Source organism: Humulus lupulus, chromosome 1 (assembly GCF_963169125.1).
Source record: "Humulus lupulus chromosome 1, drHumLupu1.1, whole genome shotgun sequence".
Classification (NCBI taxonomy): domain Eukaryota; kingdom Viridiplantae; phylum Streptophyta; class Magnoliopsida; order Rosales; family Cannabaceae; genus Humulus; species Humulus lupulus.
Window position 1 is genome coordinate 6,809,148 of NC_084793.1, and position 25,125 is coordinate 6,834,272.

At 32.7% G+C, this 25,125-nt stretch overlaps 2 non-coding genes across 2 annotated transcripts; both read right to left on the bottom strand.

Moving 5' to 3' along the window:
• Window positions 1-6,519: 6,519 nt before the first annotated feature.
• Window positions 6,520-6,626, bottom strand: LOC133813080 (small nucleolar RNA R71). Its single transcript, XR_009884124.1, has one exon. It is a non-coding gene; the product is annotated as a small nucleolar RNA R71 (small nucleolar RNA).
• A 10,800-nt stretch (window positions 6,627-17,426) lies between these two features.
• LOC133813178 (small nucleolar RNA R71) lies at window positions 17,427-17,534 on the bottom strand. The gene has a single exon (XR_009884216.1). It is a non-coding gene; the product is annotated as a small nucleolar RNA R71 (small nucleolar RNA).
• Window positions 17,535-25,125: the final 7,591 nt, after the last annotated feature.

Genomic DNA, 25,125 nt, shown 5'->3' on the forward strand with positions numbered 1-25,125 from the left:
TTCTTTTTTATAAAACAATAAATAAATGAGGGTAGAAATGTGAATAAATTATAAGTGGATAAGTTTCGTAGCATGTAGAGTAGACAGTGGTGCACATAGCCATCCTTGTTGTGCAATCTTCTCTAAACCTTTTAAAAATACAAGAAAATATTAGTTAATCGTTATTAATAATTGAATAATGATATGTATACTAAAATTATGTATTAAAATATTATAATAATTTATGTGATTATTTTATTTAACTAATCAAATTTAATTAGGGTGAGACTCATTGTTTTAAAAATAATGCAACATCAGTTGTTGTAATGTTTTGGTGAACATGTCATTATTCTTAATAATTTGATTATTGCACATGTGGTATACCCAACAACACAAGAAAATAACATATTATTATTGGTGCAATTCAATATCGGATTCCGCATATTTTAATTTGATAAGTATTATAAATTATCACTAATCAACTATAAAGTATCATCTCATATGGTATTGGAGACCTTAAAATGTCAAATAACAACACTCGTAATAAAAAGTTCAAAAACATTACAAGAAAGTGAATTCCTTATTGGATCAAAATGCTAAACATATTATATATTTTTGGATAATTTTACAATAGGGTATTTTGTATCGATTCAATCCAAATTATTTATAAAGATTGTACATGATTCATTATGAAATTTATGATCATACAATTGGAATGAATATTTAAGATTATATCTTCCCTACACTACAATTCGAATGAATAGTATCCTACCATACATTTTTTCTATACAATTTCATGTACAAAGTATATACATAATAATATGACTCATATATATATATATATATATATATATCAGGTAGAAGCTACGTGCAATGCATGTTTGCTTAGTTTTAAAGTTATAAATATACTTATTCAAATATACATTTATTTTTATTATATATTTTTTAATTATCATATAAATTTTAAATAAATAAACAATATCATAAAAATAAATAAAAGATGTTTAATATAATGTATGACATAAATGTATTAAAAATATTAGGGTAAAATATTGTTTATAATTTTAATAAAAACTGCTAGTTCACTTTTTTTTAATATATATATATATATATAATAGAAAGAATTACAGTTCTACAGTATATATAAATATTTTTATGAATAGTCTGTACAAATATAACATCTAAACACAACATTAACATGGATATATATTTACATACCTACATGACATATATATAAATTACAATAATATTTAAAAAGAAATTAATAATAGAATAGAATAAGAATAGAAAAAGTCATAGTGTATAGTAGTATACATGCATTAACTATTTTTAGTTTCTATTGTATCTCACAATGTCATTTTGGTGAATTTGATTGTAACACCCTAGTTACTTAAAGATCGTTACTGTGAACTTTAAATAGTGCTTAACTCGCTAAACGAGTCATTAGGTTATAAACGTGCATCTATGTGTTATTAATAGGACAGGATGAAAAATTCTATTAAAATGAATAGATATATTTTATTTAAAACATTAAATTGTACATGGGCCCATAAAAGCGTTTACAAGTTATTTACAATCCAAAATGGTCATTATAGTGTAAAAATTACAACTCGCCGACTGTTGCGATATTTTAAGGCTACGCAAGTATACGTAATCGCTTTTGCAGTTTATTCCGGTAAGACCGGTATCGTTCCCACGGAGACTGATTTATCAATTACCAAATAATTAATTTTTGGTTTCTATTTGACTAATGAAAATTAGATTTGTGAATTTTTAGAACAAGAAAACAGAATTAAATAAAAATTGCAGAAATCAAATAATAACAAGAACTCAAGGATTAAATTCACCGTAAAATAATTAGGAATCCTAATCTTCTCTACTATCCACTCTATTAATCTTTAATGCAATTACTACTGAAACTCTTCTCACTGAAATGATAGGCATGCAAAAGTGTTAACTATTCGAGTTAAGAGATAGAAAACTCGACCTAATGTGAATTCCCTATATTTCTATGGTCAATTCAAACAATAGGAAGCAATGAATACAGCCATAAATCACATAAACCAATTTGATACTCTCGTTCTAAATTGAAATCTATGTCTATTCAATTTTAGCATATTCAAATCTCACTTTTCAGATTTTGATTCAAATTCATAAATCGTATGTAAAAGTTGATCAATCAATCACATACACAATGAACACAAACTAAATAGATTTCAGATGAAGAAGAAATAGGTAAATGCATTAAATCATAATAGAGTTTCAAGAGAGTCAATTAGAAAACCTAAACAGAAATTTAGTTCATGAACATGACTAAATCAAACATAAACATAGAATTTAACATCATCAAAATCAAAAGATAAAGAAAAGAACTCTAGGTTTTTGTTTCTTCTCTAGCCTCCTTGCTTAATCTGATCTCCCTCTTCTAAAAGCGTCATTAAAGAAGCTTTTATAGATCCTAATTCATTTTTGCATGAAAAGACAAGATTACCCCTAAAAATTCCCCTAAATTGTGTTTCCGTACGGACCCTAGCGCTGGGGCGCTGCGGAATAGCGCTGAGGCGCTGAACATAAGTCTCAAAACATGCTTCTGGAAAATTGATGGCGCTGGGGCGCTGAAACGTAGCGCCTAGGCGCTACAACCCGCATAAAAATGTGCTCTCTGTTTCTCGACAGCGCTGGGGCGCTGGTTTGTAGCGCTGGGGCGCTATCTTATGGCGCCTAGGCGCTATCTTATGGCGCTGGGGCGCTATCTTATGGCGCCTAGGCGCTATCTTATGGCGCTGGGGCGCTACTTTGCACAGAATAAATTTGACTCATTTTGAACAGCTTGCAGCGTCAGCTCATCTTCTTTTGATCATAACTTCTTCAATATAACTCCGAATTGAATGATTCAAAAAGATGTGGAAAGCTAAGAGAAATATCTGCAACTTCTTTTCTAGACATGTTTCCAGAAAGTGATTAAATCCTTGTCAAAATGTGGCATAAAGTCTCAGACTTGCGTTATAGAACATAAACGACATGTACTGAGCCTCTTTAATGTTGAATCTTCCACACATGATGTCTTGAATCTCCACAATCAACACTAAATCAAACTTATTCATCCTTTTTAACATGTTTCTTCTCATCTCATGCCATAATATGCACTTGATCATTAAAACCTGAAACAAAAAGAAAACAAGCGTAAATCTGCACTAAACAATCCTAAATAACTAAAAACACAACCTAAAACAATCCCTAAAACAAACCTAAAATGACCCTAACACCGACCGAAGTGGCAAAATATAGGGTTAACCCCTAGTTCCCCTGAGAAACACCTTGGCCGTGGTAGTCAAGCGGCTGCATATGTACACATCGCCACCTAAGCTCTCCACTCAAGACTGGGTGAGTTTTTCTTTCCCTTTACCTGCACCACATAGCAGCCATGAGACAAGGCTCAACAAGAAAACTTATTAGTGCATGTATACAATATCAATTTATGATTATGATAATCATACTGGGCTTGTAGCCCAATTCAGATAAGTGAAGATCAACAAATGATTATGGTAATCATTTTGGGCTTGCAGCCCAATCAGATAAGTGACTATTGAGTCACACATTGTGCAGGTGACTATTAAGTCAACCTCTAAGGATTTGTTCCCTGTATAAATGACTAATAAGTCCATCTCTAGGGTTCTGCTCCTTAAATGGATGGCTAATAAGCCCATCTCTGGGGATCCGCTCCCTAAGTCATGTGACATGTCGGTCACCTTAGCCTTTTGGCTCTGGCTCTAAGTAACTAGCCTTTAGACTAGACAAGCGCTTTTGTTTTCATCGAACTTAAGGTCGGTCAAGCATTTCATGCTTATGATGATAATGCTTATGTTGACCGCGTTTTTGGCCAACGACGTGAGAACGTCAAAAACGATAAAACCTTCAAGAGAAATAAAACGACACAGACGGTTTTCAACAGAAAGTAAATAACACATGCAATTTTTATAGTGGTTCAGCCTCAATATGTTGGTAATAGCCTAATCCACTTAGAGTTGTGATTATAGATCTGTACTCAAGATCAGATGAACTGAGCCAACTGAGTTTCTTCAGTACAAATTACAAGAATACAAGAATTCTTTCAGATACACGCATTTTCTCTCTCTAGAAAACTCAGACCCAAAATTTCTCAAAAGTCTCAAAAGAAGGACCCCCTTTTCTAATCCCATAAGCCATATATTTATAGGCTTAGGATCATACATCTGATATCCCCTAGAATCGAGATATTTCATTATATTTATTATATTTAAATTACAAAAATATTCAAAATGTAACAGAACACCAAATTTGTGGGAAGAATGAGAGATTCCCGCGTATGCCAAGACCGATTCTTGTTGAAGCCGTTTCTGGGAATCTTGACATAGTCTGTTCTACCTGGTTGATGAATATTACATTCTGGTCGGCCATACCTCTACTGACCAGTCACGCACTTGGCTGGTAGGACACGCACTCCTTTGGTCTAGCATGCCATGTCTCTCGTCTAACATGACACTCTGGTCTAGCATGCCATATCTCTACTTAGACAGCCATGCACTTACTGGTAGGACATGCACTTGTGGGTAGGACATGCAAGTGCTGGTCGGACATGTGTGTGCTGGTAGGACATGCAAGTTCTGGTAGGACATGTGTGTTGATAAGCGTACAAAATATACGCTTATTTATAACATTCTCAGATTGATTTGGTTGTTTTTCTCAAGAGAAAGTTTATATTTAATCTGTTTGGTGAACTTGTGCAGTGTGTCGTTATAATTCTGATTTGTTCGAGAATTTGGATAAATGTCTGTTTTAGTAGCCGAAAATTTGGTAATATTTTGGAGATGTGGTACAGGTGATATATCGCCTGTCTTGGGTGATATATCGCTGCTCGTGGAATTCCAAATTTCGGCTTAGCAGAAACGACATCAGAAACTTGCGTTTTTATCGAGAACATTCAGTAGGCGATATATCGCAGCATCTTAGGCGATATATCGGCACAAGGGCATTTTTGGAAATTTTTATGGAAATTCGTAGGTTTTTGGATTTTTGTAAAAAGAATAAAAAGAAGATCGAAAGAGACAGAGAAGGGAAGCATTCTGACGGCAGAGGAAACGAAACAGAGAAGAATCCACTTTTATTTTGTTTGTTTTTCTTTATGCTTTTGAATTTTAGATTGTGTGATGAAGTTTAATATTATGAACTAAATTCTTATTTAGAGTATTTTAATGTAGTCACTGGATATTCTATTCGTCTTTAATGCAATTTCTATGAATCTTTGAATTTATGGTTATCTATTGTTCTTATGTTTAATGCTTGTAATTGATTGGCCATATGTTGCATGATTATTGGTTTTAATTCAATATCTGAAAAGTGAGAATTGGAATAGCTTTAGACAATAGACATAGATTTCAATTTAGAACGAAAGTATCAAATTGGTTTGTGTAGCAATTAGGTTTTTGTTCTTAATGCGGTTTATGTGTAGAATTTATCACAGACATGTAGAGAATTCACAGGTAAACTGAATATTTTATATCTTGAGAAAGAATAGAATTGTCAATAGTAAACTTGCTATAATCACAGATCAAAGAAACATATTAGTTGTATTATTGATTGAATAGAATTGAAGGTTGATGAAATTAGAATGCTCTAATCCTTCGCTCATATTAAATTTCGTTAATTAAATTTTGCTTTCCTAGTTTATTGTTCATTGTTAATTGTCACTAAATTTTTATTAGTCAAATAGAAATAAAAGTTTGCTATTGGTAATTATTAGATCAATTCCCTGACGGAACGATACTGTATTTCCACTACTATTACTTGTTTATTCGATTGCGTATACTTGCGCAGTAAGAAAATATCGCAACAAGTTTTTGGCGCCGTTGCCGGGGAATTGATATTCTATTAATATCAAAATAGTTAATTTTTATTCTAATTTGGCTGTTTTTATTATTTGAACTAATCCAAGTTGTCGCATTTTGTTTTAATAGGTGAATCTTTTGTATGCGACGTGAAGGATCTGCAAATCTTGTGCCTGTTAATCCTGAAATCGAAAGATCCTGCAGAAAAAACAGAAGGAAAAAGAGGTTGGAAGCATCAATGGCTGCCAACTAAAGAGACGGGGTTAACAATAATGATGGTCAAAATCACATCGCTTAGGACCAAAATGTGCGAGCATTAAGAGATTATGTGCTCCCTGCTGTCACAGGAGTGCACTCGTGCATTAGGCCGCCGACTGTTACTGCCAATAACTTTGAGATTAAGCCGGCGATGATACAAATGGTCCAGACTTCTGTCCAGTTTGGTGGTCTCCCCAATGAGGATCCTAACTTGCACATAGTGAATTTCCTTGAGCTATGTGCAATGTTTAAGTTTAATGGGGTGAGCGATGATGCAATAAGGTTGAGATTGTTCCCTTTTTCACTAAGGGACAGGGCAAAAAGTTGGCTTATTTCTCTACAGGCCAACTCAATCAATACATGGGAGGAACTAGCTCAGAAGTTTCTCTCAAAGTTCTTTCCTCCTGCAAAAGCTGCTAAGTTGAGGGGAGAAATCAATAACTTCTATCAGAATGAGGGAGAGTCATTGTATGATGCTTGGGAAAGATTCAAAGACCTGCTCAGGAAATGCCCTCATCATGGTATAGAGAAGTGGATGTTAGTCCACAATTTTTATAATGGGCTTTGCGGTACTACTCGCACTATAATAGATGCAGCAGCAGGTGGTGCTTTCATGAGTAAAGGGGCTGATGAGGCATATGAATTGTTAGAGGAGATGGCTATGAACAATTATCAGTGGCCTGCCGAACGAGATACTTCACAGAGAAAAGTAGCTGGGGTACATGAATTAGATGCTATCACTGCTTTAACTGCTCAGGTTGCTTCATTGACAAAGCAGTTGCAACAAAACAAGATCTCAGCTCAAGCCCAGGCTATACAGATGCAATCAAGGTGTGAATTATGTGGAGGGCCTCATTTGTATGAACAGTGTATAGCGGCTAACATGTATGGTAGTATGCCAGTTAATCAGGCTCAGGTACAAGCAGTTGGTAATTTTCAGAGGCCTTATCAGAATCCGTTCTCCAATACTTACAATCCTGGGTGGAGAAATCACCCAAATTTCTCTTGGAGAAACAATCAGGGCCAACAGTCACAGTTTCAAGGGCCATACCATCAACACATGTCACACCAGCCTAGACCACAAGATCAACCAGAAAAGCCTAATGAATTGCAAGCAGCCTTGTTGACCCTCACTAATACTCAGACTTAATTCATGACTGAGACCAGATCCTCTATTCGAAACCTTGAGACACAAGTGGGTCAGTTGGCCAACATGCTTAATAACAGACCGCAAGGGAATTTGCCTAGTAATACCGTGGTAAATCCTAAAGAGAACTGTCAAGCAATTTCGTTGAGGAATGGTAAGCAAGTGGAGCAGCCCAGTGTACAAAAGTCAGTGGTTCAGAATGAAGAGTTGGGTGAGAAATCAGATACAAAAGCGAATGGGGTTACTGAAGACCACCAGGGTTCAAACAAGTGTCCTCCCTTTGTTGATAACCAGCCAGTTCAAGTTCCATATCCTCAGAGGCTTAGAAAAACTACACTGGATAAACAGTTTTCTAAGTTTTTAGAGGTATTCAAAAAGCTGCACATCAATATTCCATTTGCTGAGGCATTAGAGCAGATGCTTAGTTATGTCAAATTTATGAAAGAGATTCTGTCAAAGAAAAGGAAGATGGAAGATTATGAGACGGTGGCACTCACTGAAGAGTGCAGTGCGATATTGCAGAGGAAGTTGCCCCAAAAGTTGAGAGATCCGGGGAGCTTTACTATACCGTGTACAATTGGGAAGTTTGAATGTAAGCATGCTTTGTGTGATTTGGGGGCGAGTATAAATCTGATGCCTTTGTCTGTATTCAGAAGACTTGGTTTGGGGGAGGCTAGTCCTACAACAGTCACATTACAGTTAGCAGATCGTTCAGTGAAACACCCCAGAGGAATCATAGAAGATGTCCTTGTTAAAGTGGACAAGTTCATTTTTCCGGCAGATTTCATAGTTCTGGATATGGAGGAGGATATGGATGTACCTATCATTTTGGGCAGGCCATTTTTAGCAACTGGGTAGGCTTTAATTGATGTGCAAAAAGGTGAACTGACACTTCGAGTTCAGGGTGAAGAAGTGGTATTCAACGTGTTTAAGGCTTTAAAGTTTGCAAATGTAAAATACAGCTGTTTCAAAGTTGACATGGTAGAGAAAGTAGTGGCAGAAATTAATCTCACAGAGGATTCACTTCAGAAGAGTTTGACAATTGGGGATTTAGATGCTGAGTTGGACAGTGAGGTCCAAGAGTGTGTACAGTGGATGAATTCAAAAGGGCCAATTTATAATCGAAAATATGAAGATTTGGGCCAAGGACCTGAAAGGCCATTACCATCAGTTCAGAAACCTCCAGAGTTGGAATTGAAATCATTGCCTGCACATCTTCGATATGCTTTTCTGGGTGAGAAGGAGACTTTACCAGTCATTGTGTCTTCTTCTCTTTCTAATGAGGAGATGGAAAAACTGTTAAGGGTGTTTAGAACCCATAAGTTGGCAATTGGATGGACGTTGGCAGATATTCAAGGAATAAGTCCATCCACAGTTATGCACAAGATCTTGATGGAAGATGACAGTAAGCCCTCCATTGAAGCACAACGTCGATTGAATCCAGCAATGAAAGAGGTGGTAAGGAAGGAGATCTTGAAGTGGTTAGATGCTGGGGTGATCTATCCCATTTCAGATAGTAGTTGGGTAAGTCCAGTTCAGGTAGTCCCTAAGAAAGGAGGGATTACAGTGGTGAAGAATGACAATAACGAACTTATCCCAACGCGTACCGTAACTGGTTGGAGGATTTGTATAGATTATCGTAAACTGAACAAAGCAACTAGAAAAGATCACTTTCCACTGCCTTTCCTTGATCAGATGTTAGATAGATTGGCTGGACATCAGTATTACTGCTTTCTGGATAGCTATTCAGGGTACCATCAAATAGTCATTGCTCCTGAGGATCAAGAAAAGACGACTTTCACCTGCCCATATGGTACTTTTGCATTCCGTCGTATGCCGTTTGGTCTGTGCAATGCCCCAGCCACTTTTCAAAGGTGTATGATGGCTATTTTCTCTGATATGGTGGAACGAAGCATTGAGATTTTTATGGATAATTTCTCTGTTATGTAAGACTCAAATACACCATTGCCTTATACCAATGCTCTTATAATAAGTGTGCCTCTAATCATTATAATTTGTGCTAAAATTCTGGTATGACATTTGAGTAGGTGTGAACCTAAAATGCATTATTTGACTGAGTATCTATCTATCTATCTCTCTATATATATAGGGAGCGACTACAACACATCATTTTTTTTTGTAACACTGGTGCATCTTTTTTTTTTCGGCACTTGAATAGTTATAATCCCAATTTTTTTTTTATATAATGGTGTATATTATAGCTATCTAGAACATCCTACAAATTTTCAAGAAATTCTGAATAAATTATGGTACTGAAACAGAGTCTAAACTGTCTTTTGCATGCGTGCCTGTTTTTTGTGTACGCGTATAAAATTTGACAGTTTGAACTCTATTTTTGGCTTCGTAAACTATTTAGAATTTCTTGAAAATTTGCAAGATATTCTAAATACCTACAATGTACACCATCGTATAAATTTTTTTGGGATTATATCTATCCAGGTGCCGAAAATAGAAAAGGATACACCGGTATTGGAAAAAAAAGGGATACGTTGTAGTCGTTCCCTATATATATACTAGATATAATTTGTAATTCATTTATTAATATTTTATTAAACTGTATCATGGTTATATAAATTTTAAATAAATAAACAGTATTATATATAAAAGAATGAGATAAACATTTTAAATGAAAAATTAAATAAAATCATTCTTTATGATTTTTTTAAATATATATAATATAATAATCTTTTTGAACATGATATTTTATTATATTTAAATATATATTAATTATAAGTATTAAATATCTAATTTTGTATTAAATATTACAATAATAATATTTTATAATATTTAAATTCATATTAATATGATTAGTAAGAAATTATGATTATATTATATTATTATCATAATAATATTTTATAGCATTTAAATTTATATTAATATAATTATTAAATATCTAGTCTTGTATTATATATTATAATAATAATAATGATATTTATAACATTTGAATTTGAATTTATATTAATTTAATTATTATATATGTATGTAGTCTTATATTAAATATTATTATAATCATGATATTTTATAATATTTAAATTTATATTAATATTATTAATAAATATCTATTTTTAGTTAGTTTTAAATGTATTCGGCTAAATATTTAAAATATTCCATTAAATTTAACAAAACAAGCCGTTAAAACTAAAAATTTCTGTTATCTACACACTTTTTATATAGAAGATATATATATATATGTATATAAAGAAGAGCTTCAAGAAGATGGTGTGGCACTCTAAAATCTCTTCAAATCACTCTATCTATTTTCTCCTTAAATCTAATTTTTAATTCATTTTTATTAATAATTACAATAATATTAATTAATTCTAACTCTACTTCTTAACTACTTAATAATTTTAAAAAATATCTAAGTAATTACCTATATACAATCGGTTATGTATATCTAATTATAAAAATCTCTCTATATATTAATATTATAAAAAATATCTAATATTTAATTAATTACCTATATACAATCGATTACAGTAACAATTCATAATTAATTAAAAAAATTAACGAAAAAATCTATTAATTCAATTACAATGGTAGAATTTATTATCAATTTTATTATTATTAAAATAAAAGCATTATTGATTTGTTTTCCTTTGCTATATATGGAAGCATATTCATAAGAGAGCTCATTGCCTTTCTTCACCATCACTATCAGGTTACAATTGAATTTTCTTTCTGTAATTCTGGTTTTGATTCTTTCTTCCTATATCTCACATTGTAGTGGTGACTCTTGGCAATTCTTTTGTTCAATTAGTTTTTTTTCATTTCATTTATTTTCTTATGGTGAAACCATTTCAATGTTTTTGTGTGCCATTTTTCTCCTTCTTTTATGTTCTCACTATTTTTAGTCTTTTAATGATGAAATATATATCCATAAATGAATCCTCTTCCACAACTTTGATCGTGGAATTGATGATCACTTGAATGAGTATTTAAAGTCATTTTCAACTTTACTTCTTTTGTATTGTATTAAATTGTATTGCATTGAAACGAATACACCAGTCTTTTACTAACGTAGTACACCGATCTTTGTACCTTTTTTTCCTCCCTAACCAACACAACACTAATTGCATGCTTGTTTATGGCAAGGTATAGGTACAAAACTTCTCACAGAAGAGGATTGGATAAGATCGGTGGTTCTGTGAGGTTTTTCTTGAGGGCCTGAAAGGCTAGCTCGCACTCCTCAATCTACTTAAATTTCTTGCCCCCTCTCAACAGGTTAAAAAATGGTAGACATTTGTCAGTTGACTTCGAGATAAACCTGTAATGCTGCCATTCGTCCAGTTAAACTCTAGGTATCCTTGTGCTTTCGAGGTGAAGGTATTTCTATTAGAGCCTTGATTTTTTCTGGGTTTGCCTCGATTCCCCGAGCATTCACTATAAACCCAAGGAATTTTCCATAAGATACTTCGAATGAGCAATTTTGCGGGTTTAACCTCATATTGTATTTTCTTAGTATAGTGAAACATTCTGTGAGATCGTCAACATAGTTATTGGCGTGGTTGAATTTTACTAACATGTCATCCATATACACCTCCATATTATTTCAGATCTGCTTGGCGATCATATAGTTTACAATTCTTTGGTACGCTGCTCCAGCATTTCTTAACCAAAGGGCATCACGTTGTAGCAATATAGTCCTTTATCCATCTTAAAGCTTGTGTGTTCCTGATCGGGAGCATGCATGGCTATTTGGATATATCCAGAATAAGCATCCATAAACGACATGACATCATGTCCTGAGGTTGCATCAACGAGCTAGTCAATCCAAGGCAATGGAAAATAGTCTTTTGGACACGCTTTATTCAAGTCTGAATAGTCAATATAGGTTCTCCATTTTCCATTTGGTTTAGGAACTAACACCGGATTAGCTATCCAATCCGGGTAAAAAAGCATATCTTATAAATTGGTTGGCTTTTAACTTGTCCCCTTCCTCCTTTAAAGCTTGCTTCCTCTCATCATCTATGAGCCTTCTTTTTTGTTGTTTAGGAGGGAAGCTTTTATCTAATTTCAGAGCGTGACTGATTCAAATAATGTCTGCGTGGGACCAAGCAAAAACATCTTGGTTTTCTTTTAAGAAGCGTGTTAATTATTATTTCGCCTCCCTAGTGAGGTTTTTCCCAACTTTTACCATTTTTGTTATGTCCTTTTCATCGAGTTGGACATCTTCGAGTTCTTCAATCGGTCCGAGTTCAACTCGGGCCTCTCCCAGCCTAGGGTAGATTTCGTTTTCAACCTCAAAAACTCTTTCCTCTATCTCCTCAATCACAACCAATGATTGGGCGCTAGGTTGACCATTTCCTCTCATAGAAATGCTATAGCATTCTTAAGCTGCCACCTAGTCTCCTTTCAACAGCTCAATTCCACTTGGTGTTGGGAACTTGACCGCTGAGTGCCGCACATATATTGATGCCCCAACCCAATTAGGGTGGGTCTCCCAAGCAGAACATTGTAGGCAGAGGGTGTGTCTACCACTATGAATGTAATGACCCAACCTATTCTAGACTTTGGACCAATAATAACTACTATACATAGATACTAATCTTAAGAAAACATTCATATGAAATAATCATAACTTTATTAAAAACTGTAAAACAAAGGTTAACATAAAATTCAGAACATGATATGGGGTCCCATTGTTTGAAACATAAAATAAAACATGACTTAAAACTTAAAGAAATTGGTTACAAAATCAAGTGCGGAAAATACATATAAACCATAACAGAAATGACTAAAAACAACTTTATTAAAAACTGTAAAACAAAGGTTAACATAAAATTCAGAACATGATATGGGATCCCATTGTTTGAAACATAAAATAAAACATGACTTAAAACTTAAAGAAATTGGTTACAAAATCAAGTGCGGAAAATACATATAAACCATAACATAAATGACTAAAAACAACTTCGTCCTCGAATCGTTCACGCAGGCCACCGATTCCATTCTCCCTCAATACACAATCCCAAGCTGCCAAGAATCTTCCCGCCGCCAGACTATTTTCCTGCACATGTAAAACAAAGGAATGAGCCTAATGCCCAGCAAGGAAAATCTACTACAAGCATGAAACATAATTATACACATAAACTATGAACATATATCAATACTATAACACATGCATCATAATTCTAACCCATGTACATGGTGACTATTGGGGTATGCTAACTAAGCAACTATAAGCCTCAAACTACAATCAGGTTTGCTAGTTAAGCAACTATAAGCCCCAAAGCATACATATATCATAACATATAAAATCATACTATAACATAATCATAACATATTATATAACATAGCACATATCACATAGGAACTATCCTATTTTCCTTAATAAATACCAGGATGCGAGAACAAGGACGGGGTTTTGGAACACTCCTAAAAACCATTAATAGAAATGTGAGTATTCTAAAAGAAACAGATGAAAAGGAATGAACTAAACCACCGAGAGGGTACTTATCGATAAGAAACCTCAAGTTCAAGAACTTAGATGCCTAACCACGAATGAAAATAGCGAGTTAGCAATTGAGTAAAGAAAAACTATAAAACTAATGGAACAATACAGAAATGAACTAGGAATAGGAATACCTTTGAATGCACCATGACTGAACTACACCTCGAAATCGAAATACGCCCTATGAGCCTTACTTCCCAAGTGTTTAATAAGCTTATAATAATAAAGCTTATATCCCCAACCCAAGTGTTTAACACTCTAAAGTAAACTTAGCAGCTTGAAGGCTCTGAACTCAGCTTGAAGAATGAAGAAATGGCTGTGCACTAGGTCCTATTTATAGAGTTTAAGAATGAAAAGATATTCATTTAGCTTGAATAAAAATAATGACTTTTTAATTGAAAAACATTTGAATATTCGTTCAGCAGAGGCTTAAGACTCGGTCAAAAATATTCTGGACTTATTAAGAGGTTATGGAATAAATTGAGCTCGGTTTCAAACTTATTCAAAAATCATGACCTAGGGCCGATATATCGCCCATGATAGGCGATATATCGCTTGGACTGATATTCCCGAGGCTCGTCGAAGTGTTCGTGCAAAGTTCACATGTTTTCGTATTCCCCGAGTGGTGATATATCGCCCCCTAGAGTTGTGATATATTGGCATACACCGAAATATTATACACGTAATTACACTTTTTCAGCCTAATTTGAATTGAGTAAACAGTTTTGACTGAGTCTAATAACGATTTCAAAGTTGCTGGCAGACTCTGGGATTTTCAAATATTACTCTTAATAAACTATTCCTCAAAAATACTTAATTTCTCATTAAACATGCACATGACAAGTGTTAATATCTTATTGGGTCTATCTAAACCTTATAGTATAGTAAATATCATCTTCATAATCAGCTATATTAATCAAACCTTTGGTTATAATTAATATTCTTAAACTATAGGTTAAACTTATAAAATCTACAAGTGTTGTTACGAGTGTCCAATTAAGTCCTAGCTTGAACCGAAATCCACAGTAATAAACATACTACTACTACTACTACTACTAAGTAAAGTTCTTGGACTCTACAATGAACTCGATTAAATTGTAATAGGTTATAAATTTTTTAAGTATAATATGAAGAAAATATACCTCTATATAGTAATTAAGTGTAATTTTTGGCTGTTACTCACTGTGTATGAGATTAATTATAAATAAAGATGTAGTAAAAACTCTAAAAAGTAAATTAATGTACCAAAAAACTTTACATAAATATTTTTCGAATCACAATTATTAAGGAGTTCTTACAGTTATTGTTGTTAAAATTGATACTTTTGAGTGGTATATTTTTTTTTTATATACCAATACCTCTATTAAGTTATAACCTATCAATTATAATACAATTAGTTTAGTCTCAAAACTATTCTCATATGTAATATGTATATAATAAATATTGGATAAGTTTCATATGATTAAGCCCTAAAAAAACTTTATATACATGAATAATTAATCATTGAATTAAAGATTAGAAATAATTCAAAAAATCTAAAATATATAGAAAGTGGATCACTGTTAGGACTAGTTTTGGTATGTTTTTATGGCATGTTTTAAGATGAAATTTTAGTCTTTTATTTGGTTTTGTGTGATATTATGCCGGTGTTTATTGTGTTTCTAGGATTAAGTGTGGTTATTAAGGAAATAACTTGAAATTGGAGGAAAATTGCTTAATTCTTGAAGAAACAGTGTTAAACGGGCTAAGGAATGGCAACTAGGCGAAACTGGGGGTCAAATTGATGATTTGGTGAAAATTTGGAATCAAAGCTGCAATTCTATGGTGTAGAGCCGCAGCCCTAAGAGTTATAGAGAAGAAAAAATGAATCAGCCAGAATTAGAGCTGCGGCTCTACCAGGCAGAGCTGAGTATCTATTAAAATGAGAATTAGAGTTGCGACTCTATCAGACAGCGCTGCAGCGCTACAAAATCCAGAGACAAAATTTGGAGCGCGAAGCACATTAGAGCCGCGATGCTACCAGATGGAGCTGCGGCACCAGTCCGTACGGAAGCCAAATTTAGGTCATTTTTCAAGGGCAATTTTTTCCTTTCGCACATAATTAATTAGGAGATTATAAAAGCTTTCTTAATGACGTTTTTAAGGGGAGGTTAACCCTAGGAGATGACTGGAGGCACATTGTGGAGGATTGCAAGTGGAATCAAAGAATTCATCACAATTTTCTTCTTTTCTACTTTGAATTTCTGTATTTTTTTATGCTTTTTAATTCTTATATGGTTATTATGGATTTTTTCATGAACTAAACTATTTTTCTAGGGTGTTAATGGATTTTCCTGAACCTTTATTTTAAATTAATGCAATTTTTATGATTTCAATTTTATCTTGTGATTTATTCAATTTGAATCTAATGCTTGTGAATGATTGATCACCATTGACATGAAATATATGATTTTGATTCGAAATCTGAGAAGTGAGAATTGAATATGCTATAATTGAATGAACATAGATTTCATATTAGGATGAGAGTACCTGTGTGGTCTGTGTAGTTTTAGGGTTGTTAATTGTAATGCCTATGTTATGTTTATTTATCACAGAGGTGTAGAAAATTTGCATAGGATTGAGACTTATATATCCTAGTATGAATATAAATTATTATTGTTGACCTGCTATCACGAGAGAAAAATTGAATAGTAAGATTTGTGTTAATGAGAATTAAAGGGGGTGGTTGAAATTGATTGCCCCAGTTCTTAATCCATTGAATTTTCTTAACGTTGTTTATTTTCAGTTCTTGAAGTTAATTTCAAGATTTTATTTTATATTTTTAGTTAATTCTTGTGACTTGATTATCGTTAGCCAAATAAAATAAGAGTTAAGTTTTGGTACTTAATATACAGTCCTCGTGGAAACGATCTCACTTACTCTTTATTACTTGTTACGATTACGTCACTTGCATATCGATTTTACACAACAAATTTTTGGCGCCGTTTGTGGAGACTGTTTTTACTAATATCAAGAAATTAGTTCTTTTTCTAATTTGGTTGTTTGTCTTTTATACCGTTCTTATTCTGGTTTGCAATTTGTGATTTCAGGCATTCACATAGTTTATGCAAAGACAGGGGTCTGAATCAAGGGTGCCTGTTGATCCTGAAATTGAGAAAACACGTAGAAGAAATCGGAAACAGAAAAGGTTAAAAAAATGGCTCAGAACAGAGGTAACGGAGGGGTTGATAACATTGACTATGACAACGCTAAGAATATTAATGATGGGATATCAACGGGTAATGTTGGAGGAGCAGGAGTTACTGAATGAGTTGCACCAATTCAGCAACCAATACAAAGGTGTTTGAGGGATTGTGTGCTACCTACTGTAACGGGGGCACAGTCGTGCATTAGACCTCCTGCGGTTGAGGCTAATAATTTTGAAATTAAGCCTGCTATTTTGCAAATGGTACAATCATCAATTCAGTTTGGGGGATCACCAACGGAAGACCCAAACTTACATTTGGCTAATTTCCTAGAGCTCTGTGCCACATTTAAGATGAATGGAGTGACAAATGACGCCGTGAGGTTGAGACTGTTCCCATTTTCACTAAGGTACTGAGCAAAGAGTTGGCTTATTTCCTTGGAATCCAATTCTATCACAACATGGGAGGAGCTCACTCAGAAATTTTTGGCAAAATTTTTCCTACCATCGCTGTTTGCAAGGTATAGAGGTGAAATCAACAATTTTCACCAAAAAAGATGGTGAGTCGCTGTATGATGCATGGGAGAGGTTCAATGAGCTGTTGAGAAAATGTCCCCACCATGGAATTGAGAAATGGATATTAGTCAATATTTTTTATAATGGTTTGTGTGGTACTACTCGCACAATCATTGATGCAGCGTCTGGAGGAGCGTTCAAGAGTAAGAGCGCTAATGAGGCTTATGATCTGTTGGAAGAAATGGCTATGAATAACTATCAGTGGCTATTAGAAAGAGAAACCACTAAGAAGGTGGCTGGAGTGCATGAATTGGATGCCATCTCGATGTTGTCAGCTCAAGTGGCAACATTGACAAAACAGTTACAACAAAACAGTATTCTTATTCCAGTTATGCAGATGCAAGTCATATGTGAGTTATGTGGGGGACCTCATTTATTTGAACAATGCACAACGAGGGATTTTAACAACATGCCTATGGATCAAGTGCAAGCAATAGGGAACTTCCCAAGGCCCTCCAACAACCCATATTCCATGAGTTACAATCTAGGATGGCAGAATCACCCAAATTTTTCTTGGACAAGCGGTCAGGGTAGTCAGCAACAGTTTCAACAAAATCAACCTTAGTATCCACGACCTCTTCTTGGGTTTTATCAATCACAAAATAGACCACCACAACAGAAAATACCTATGAAGCAACCTGAAGCACAACCTGATGTACTGATCCAATTCATGACTGAGACAAGGGCATCTATTCGAAATTTGGAGACTCAAATTGGTCAGTTGGCTAACCTAATAAAAAATCGGCTCAAGGGAACTTACCAAGCACTACAGAAGTAAACCCAAAAGAACAATGCAATGCGATATCTTTGAGGGGTGGTAAGGAGTTAGAAGAACCCAGTAAGAAGCCTATTCAGTTACCGAAAGTGGTTGATGAGAAAAGGGGTAAAGTTGAAGAACAGGTTAATGGGAACCTTGAGAAAAAGCATCTAGAAATAAGCATAGATCACCATATAAATATCCCATATCCTCAAAGGCTTCAAAAGAATAAGCTTGACAAGCAGTTTTCTAAATTTTTGGATGTCTTTCGAAAGCTACACATCAACATTCCTTTTGTTGAAGCACTTGAACATATGCCGAGTTATGTGAAGTTTATGAAAGAAATCTTGACAAAGAAAAGGAAATTAGAGGTTTATGAGACAGTGGCACTTACTGAGGAGTGCAATGCGATACTTCAAAAGAAGCTACATCCCAAGCTTAAAGATCCAGGTAGTTTCAACATTCCATGCTCTATAGGGGGTTCAATGGTGACAAATGCTTTATGTGATTTAGGGGCTAGTATAAATCTAATGCCTCTATCTATTTTTTAAAAGTTAAAATTGGGAGAAGCTCGACCTACTACTGTGTCTTTGCAAATGGCGGATCGATCACTGGCTCATCCGAGGGGGATCATAGAAGATGTGTTAGTAAAGGTCGATAAATTCATCTTTCCTACAGATTTTATTATTCTTGATATGGAGGAAGATGAAAATATTCCAATTATTCTTGGAAGGCCATTTTTAGCAACTGGTAAGGCCTTAATAGATGTGCAAAAAGACGAGTTGAAGTTGCGAGTGCAAAAAGAAGAGGTAACATTTAATGTTTTTGCAGCAACGGAGGTTCCAACTTGTTTTAGAGTTGATGTGGTGGAAAGTAAGGGTAATAAGCTGAAATTTACTAAGAAGAAATCTATGGTTGAAGGTGGAAAGCGAATAGTTCGTCAAAAAGTAAAAATAATCTTTAGTGAGAAAGTTCAATTGATTCATGAGCGGTGGAAAGTTAAAAAAATGTGCAATATCAAGAAACAAGCGTCTTCTCATGATACTATGGCTCTCAAGGATATGAAGGGTGGTTTGGATCTGAGTTGAATTAAGGAAAGAGGTTAGCGTCCGACTAAATGATGTTAACGACAGCACCCTTGAGAGGCATCTCAAGTTTGTGTTTTCGTTACTTTCGATTTTTAGTTGAACAATTTTATTTTATGTTATTTTTGTTAAGTTTTTTTTAAAATATTTGATGTAATTAGAACCGTGAAAAACGTGAAAAAATAGCAACAAAATAGCACAAGAGTTGAATTAGAGTTGCAACTCTAGAAATTAGAGCCGTAGCTCTAATGTGATCAGAAGGGGAAGAGCCATAAAATTTGAATTAGAGCCGCAACTTAAGGAGTTATAGCTGCAACACTGCCTAAGTCAGAGGTGTTGATGATTTTGGGAGAAATTAGAGCCGCAACTCTAGAGAAGTCAGAGAGCAAGTGTTGAGAAAAGTTAGAATTAGAGCTGCAGCTCTATACATCAGCGCTAATTTGGCCCAGAAACGCAATTTAAGGGTTTCCATCAAATTTTTTTTTTAGCACAACTCTCATTCCACCGCCTCCTCCATTTTAATGTCTTCTATTGGGGTCTCAGGTAAGTCTCTTATTTGTATTTGAGTTTAACATTGGGGACAATGTTAGTCTTAAGTTTGTGGGAAGGGATTTATTTTTAGCTTTGTTGTTCTTTGTTGTTTTTCAAGTTTAGTATTAGTTACTATTGTGTAGTTTTCACGGTATTGTTAGAGTGTAAACCAAGTTGATAATTTGTTGCCGATGAGATTGAATGAATGCTATGTTGTATAATCTAAAGGAAGAGTTGTGCATATAAAAGCAATCTGTGCGCTTTATTGAAATACTTTGTCACTTCACTGTGGTTAATTGCATACTTGTTTGAACTATTGCTCATAGTTGTAAACGTGGGAGTTGAACTTGTATATGCATGTTGGATTTGGACTGTGGATTGCACAAATTGAAATTTTTCTTGAACTTGCTTGCTTGCTATTTGAGACGAAATCCTAAACAATACACACTTAAAAAGACGATATAGACCATCTTTGGAACGATTGAGCCTTTCAAGCTAACCCTTATATATTTTATCTCTAGTTACCCTATTTGAGTCTTACAATTGACTTTTTTCATTGTTTAACACATGTTTTGAGCCTATACTTGTATCCGTGTTTCATTATTCCCTTTGTCCTATACCATGAGCATAAAAATATATCTTTTGATTGGAGGGGGAGTGAATGTTTAAGGGACATATGTAGAAACATGTGGTTACTCGGTGCATAAAAAGATTGAAGAAAAGAAAAAAAAAAAAAGAGAAAAGAAATTATAAATTCAAAATAAACTGCATTCCTTAAGTTACTTACTGAAAAATCTAAGTTTAGGGGAATGTAGTTTGAAAAAAAAAATGTGATGAATAAATAGTCAACTCTTCTCAATCTTGAAAAAAGAAAAAGAAGAAAAAAAGGGGTAACAGTGTGAAGTTGAGTTAAAGGGATATGTTTCTTGGTTTGAATGCTTATGGTATACTTGAGCCTAAAATGTTTTCTCATCCATCTTTACCTAAGCCATCTATTATGAGCTTTGTAAAGTCCTATTGATTTTTAAGTGTGTATTTGTTTACATTAGTGGAGAATAGTAAGTATAACAAGCTTATGAAATTACTATGTTGAGTGGATTGATGGTGAGAATTTGGCATGCATAGATTGGTTCAATTGTTTACATTTATTGGTTATGGGTGAATGAGCATGAGTATCGATGAATTACAGTGAATATGTGATGTATTTTGATTGAAATTCTGGATTAAAATTGAAAGTAGCACGTTACTTTTCTTTAGAATTATATGCATATGGTATTCATGATTTTTGAGGCTATTTTAATGGTTGTAAATTTGGTTTGTTTAAGTTTTATCGAGTCTTAGTTGTGTTCTTTACTCGAGGGCGAGTAAAGGATACGTTTGGGGGAATTTGTTAGGACTAGTTTTTGTATTTTTTTGGCATTTTTTAAGATGCAATTTATTCTTTTATTTGGTTTTGTGCAATATTATGCCGGTGTTTATTATTTTTTCAGGATTAAGAGTGGTTATTAAGGAAATAACCTGAAATTGGAGGAAAAACGCTTAATTCTTGAAGAAACGGTGTTAAACGGGCTAAGGAATGGAAACTAGGCGAAACCGGGGGTCAAATTGATGATTTGGTGAAAAGTTGGAATTAGATCTGCAACTCTATGGTGTAGAGTCGCAGCCCTAAGAGTTACAGAGAAGAAAAAATGAATCAGCCATAATTAGAGCTGCGACTATACCAGACAGAGCTGAGGCTCTATTAAAATGAGAATTAGAGCTGTGACTCTATTAGACAGCGCTACAAAATTTAGAGACGAAATTTGGAGCGCGAAGCACATTAGAGTCGCGACGCCAGTCCGTACGGAAGCCAAATTTAGGGCATTTTTCAAGGGAAATTTTGTCCTTTCGCACAAAATTAATTAAAGGATTATAAAAGCTTTCTTAATGACGTTTTAAGGGGAGATTAACCCTAGGAGACGACTGGAGGCACATTGTAGAGGATTGCAAGTGGAATAAAAGAATTCATCACAATTTTCTTCTTTTCTACTTTGAATTTCTGTATTTTTGGATGATTTTTAATTATTCTATGGTTATTATGAATTTTGTCATGAACTAAACTATTTTTCTTGGGTGTTAATGGATTCTCCTGAACCTTTATTTTAAATTAATGCAAGTTTTATGATTTCAATTTTATCTTGTGATTTATTCAATTTAAATCTAATACTTCTGAATGATTGATCACCATTGACATGAAATATATGATTTTGATTCGAAATCTAAGAAGTGAGAATTGAATATGCTGTAATTGAATGAACATAGATTTCATATTAGGACGAGAGTACCTATGTGGTCTGTGTAGTTTTAGGTTGTTAATTTTAATGCCTATCTTATGTTTATTTATCATAGAGATGTAGAAAATTTGCATATGATTGAGACTTATATATCTTAGTACGAATATAAATTATTATTGTTAACCTACTATCACGAAAGAAAAATTGAATAGTAAGAATTGTGTTAATGAGAATTAAAGGGGATGGTTGATGAAATTGATTGTCCTTTCTTAATCCATTGAATTTTCTTAACGTTGTTTATTTTCAGTTATTGAAGTTAATTTCAGGATTTTATTTTATATTTTTAGTTAATTCTCGTGACTTGATTATCATTAGCCAAATAGAAATAAGAGTTAATTTTTAGTATTTAATATACAGTCCTAGTAGAAACGATCTCATTTACTTTTTATTACTTATTACGATTACGTACACTTGCATATCGATTTTACACGACAATCATATGTATTTTTATTGTGAAATGGTGCTAAAATTCTATTGTGACCAATGAGTAGGTGCATCTAAATGCATTGTTTGACTATTAACCAAAATAACGGATTTTTTTGTTTGTTTTTGTTATGGAAAACCAAAATAATGAGATGAGAAGCCGATATTGACTTTGAATATAAGAAAAGTTTGATAAAAAGATCTAGAACTTGTGTGCAAAAATGCCTATTTTACACTCTCTGCCCATGTAGAATAATTAGGAAAGCGATGGATTAGTCCAATCACTTTTATGAAATAAAATTATAAAATTAAATATACATATAAATATATAAATATGTTTGACTATAGTGGTATTTAAAATGGGTCAAATCTAAACTTTTCAGGGTGTTTGGAAAGAAGATTTAGTTTGTTAGGAATGAAATTGTTAAATTTATTTTTGATGTTCGGAGAATAAGTCTTATTTTTCAGCATGATTTTAAACAATTGTTTCACATTCCTTAATCTAAAATCCAAACCCTTTAACCTCTAACTCTTTCATTGAGTAACCCCATTTTCTGGCACCGAATTCTGTTTTCTTCTCTGTCTAGCAAATTAAATTATGACATTTCATTCAATTTTTTTAATATATAATATATTATATCATAAGTTCTTTGTTCCAGTCTATAATCATGGAATTATTCTTTTACTCATAGAACTTTAATCTTGAGCTCTGACTAAAAAATGATTACTTGGTAAACGCTCATTGTTATCGTTGAATGTACCTCTTTGCAAGCATGCATTAATCATTCATATAAATATATATATATATATATATATGATGTATATATACACAGGGAACTTTTACGGTAAGGGCCTGAAAAAAGTCTAGTGGTGACTTTTTTGTGTTTTTGATCCGTGAATAACTTTTGACGTAATTTTTTTTTATAATTGTGTGTATTATAGTTATTTAGAGTATCCTGTAATTTTTAAATTTTTTTTTAAATAATTTACAATACCAAAAACTAAATATACAATATTAACAATAATATTAACAATATTAACACGTTAGTACAATCAACATGACACAGAATATACAATATTAACAATAATATTACATAAATAAAGGAAAAAAAATGAGAACAGAGTACATAACTAATGATAATTATTAATTACATCTCGTACGGTAATTTAAAAAAAATTTTGTTTTATACGGTAGCTTTAATAAATTATAAAAATACGGCCTTCCTATCCATAAATTTCAAATATACGACTCTCCCCACCTACTGTGTATATATATATATTTACCTTTGTTTTATTTTTTTTGTCTTAATTTTTAATAAGAATTTAAGCATATCAATTAATATAATAATAAAAGTAATAATAATTATAATTACTACCTTCAATAAAATAAAGTAGATTAATTTATTTTTATTTAAAATAAATATATTTATTAATATTAAAGTTAATATTTATACAATTACTCAAAAAATAAATAAATATTTATACAAATTACAATATACTGTTAATTAAAATTAATATTAATAACTATATGTTATAATATATAGTTAAAGATAATCACAATATTATTATTCTTTATAAAAATATTATATATATATTTTAAATCATAGCTAGTCAAGTCTCAACACTCAATGTTAAACCAAAATCATAATCTAATCCAAGTTTCAAGTTTTGTTACAAAAATATATTTAAAGTTAAAAAATTAGTTTTGTAAATCTTTGTAATAATCATGTTAAATAAATTTATAAATATTTATGTAAATGTGAGTTGCAAAAATAAATTTTTTAGTTGTGAAATTAGTTTTGTAAATTGTTGTTACAAAAATGTAAAACTTGTTTTTAAAAAAATATTGTATTTCACAACTATATTCAATAAAGTGTTTTATAAATAATGAATATCTTAAATTTATATTTTTAAGTTGTATAGCATAAATATGATGGTTCATGTAATTTTTTGGTACAATATTGTAACAATATGAAAAAGTATAATAATTTTATGTATATTTTGTTTATCATTTCTTAACTATAAAATATTTTCGTAAATATTAGTTACAAAAATATCTTTCTTAGTTGTAAAACTAGACTTGTAAACTATTGTTACAAAAATAAAAATTTTAGTTACGAATTTGTTTGTAAGTTTTATCTACAAAAAAAAAAAAAATCTACAATTCTATAACTGATTTTGTAAATATTATTTACAAACACGTAACAGATATTTACAAGTTCGTAACATATATTTACTAGTTTGTAAACGTTGATCACAAGAAATTGTATTTTACAGCTTTTATATATGATTTTGCCACTCCGTATTTACAATTTTGCCATTCCGTGTTTTTATCCAAAAATTCCGTATTTTTGTAATGTACCGTATTTTTCAGATTTTTTTTTAACTTTTAGTGCATTTTTGTAGATTTCCCATTATTATAAGGATATAGGAGGTAGAAGATGAAGATATGAAGGCTTGAACAAAGTTCAAAATATTTATTCTAAAAGTTATTTCTTCCATCATAAAAATAA